Source organism: Sander vitreus, unplaced genomic scaffold, assembly GCF_031162955.1.
Source record: "Sander vitreus isolate 19-12246 unplaced genomic scaffold, sanVit1 ctg867_0, whole genome shotgun sequence".
Lineage (NCBI taxonomy): Eukaryota > Metazoa > Chordata > Actinopteri > Perciformes > Percidae > Sander > Sander vitreus.
In genome coordinates, this window is record NW_027595947.1 from 805 (window position 1) to 2,666 (window position 1,862).

The 1,862-nt window shown below is 39.5% G+C and overlaps 1 non-coding gene across 1 annotated transcript; it reads right to left on the reverse strand.

Annotated features, from left to right (window-relative positions):
- Positions 1-332: 332 nt before the first annotated feature.
- trnae-cuc (transfer RNA glutamic acid (anticodon CUC)) lies at positions 333-404 on the reverse strand. Its single transcript has one exon. It is a non-coding gene; the product is annotated as a tRNA-Glu (tRNA).
- Between the last annotated feature and the right edge of the window lie 1,458 nt (positions 405-1,862).

The window sequence follows — 1,862 nt, forward strand, 5'->3', positions numbered from 1 at the left end:
CGTGAATCCATCAATAACATTACTTGATACCCACATATATTGATTTTCAGGTTCAAGAAGTTGTTTAGGGGTTTGGTTACTGTTTAAAAGATGAAAAAGAATTGTCATTGAGATAGAGGCAGATGAAGTGTTTATGACCCATCAATGACGACAAAAAGGATACAGGCGGTGTCGGAGGTGGGATTTAAAGGAAATAGTCGTCCTAAAGAATGTCGAAGTTCTAGGGTTAACCTAATGAGGAAGATTTAGACAAATCTAAATCAAGCAATGAAAAACCTATCCCAAAATGTATTTATTGAAGTGGTTAACGAGTATGTTGCACATGACGGGGATTCCCTGACCGGGAATTGAACCCGGGCCGCGGCGGTGAGAGCGCCGAATCCTAGCCACTAGACCATCAGGGAGGCACAACACCATATCAATTATTTTTATAGATGTGAGTTGCCTTTTCACTTACTGGAATTACTCATTTTGTTTTAGGCGAGTAATGGCGTCTGGATAGAGCTGTAGGAGACAGGACATGACAGATTATACCGCTGTCACGTAGTCGGTTCGTAAATTGCTCATAAACTACCAAGTCTCTTGCTGTTCCTTGACTAGTCGGCCACCCCTGCATACATCGCTCCTGGTTAGTAGAAAGCAATCATAAGTTATGCACCTTTGCTTTGCACTAAAATGTCAAAATTGGACCTGAATCCATCACTAACATTACTTGATACCCACATATATTGATTTTCAGGTTCAAGAAGTTGTTTAGGGGTTTGGTTACTGTTTAAAAGATGAAAAAGAATTGTTATTGAGACAGAGGGAGATGTAGTATTTATTTTTTGCACTAAAATGTCAAAATTGGACCTGAATCCATCCATAACATTACTTGATACCCACATATATTGGTTTTCAGGTTCAAGAAGTTGTTTAGGGGTTTGGTTATTGTTTAAAAGATGAAAAAGAATTGTTATTGAGACAGAGGGAGATGTAGTATTTATTTTTTGCACTAAAATGTCAAAATTGGACCTGAATCCATCCATAACATTACTTGTTAAGCACATCCATTGGTTTTCAGGTTCAAGAAGTTGTTTAGGGGTTTGGCTACTGTTTAAAAGATGAAAAAAAATTGTCATTGAGATAGAGGCAGATGAAGTGTTTATGACCCATCAATGACGACAAAAGGATACAGGCGGTGTCTGAGCTGGGATTTAAAGGAAATAGTCATCCTAAAGAGTGTCGGGGTTCTACCGTTAACCTAATGAGGAAGAATTAGACAAAATTAAATCAAGCAATGAAAAACCTGTCCCAAAATCTATTTATTGAAGTGGTTCATGAAGCGAGAGCTCCAAATCTTAGCCACTCAGACGATCAGGAGATGCGCCAACAAATCAATTATTTTTGTAGATGTGAGTTGCCTTTTTCACTTACTGGAATTACTCATTTGTTTTAGGTGAGGAATGGCGTCTGGATAGAGCTGTGGGAGGCAGGACATGAGAGATTATACTGCTGTCACGTAGTCGGTTCAGAATTGCTCATAAACTACCAAGTCTCTTGCTGTTCCTTGACTAGTCGGCCACCCCTGCCTTACATCGCTCCTGGTTAGTAGAAAGCAATCATAAGTTATGCACCTTTGCTTTGCACTAAAATATTTGCAGGACTCTTGGGCTGATTGGCTACCTTGATGAACAAAAAAAGTGTTAAAACAGGATGCTGTCGACTTAAAGCGGAAGGAGCTTAGTGACGAACTCCAAGGTCTGAAAAAGAGGGCCACCATGGAGACAGAGTGTTTGTCTCGAAAAATCTGCAGATGAATTGTCAGAGAAAGCAGAAAAAACAAGTTGTCTTCTTGTCGTTCATTTCCAAGTCAAACAGTT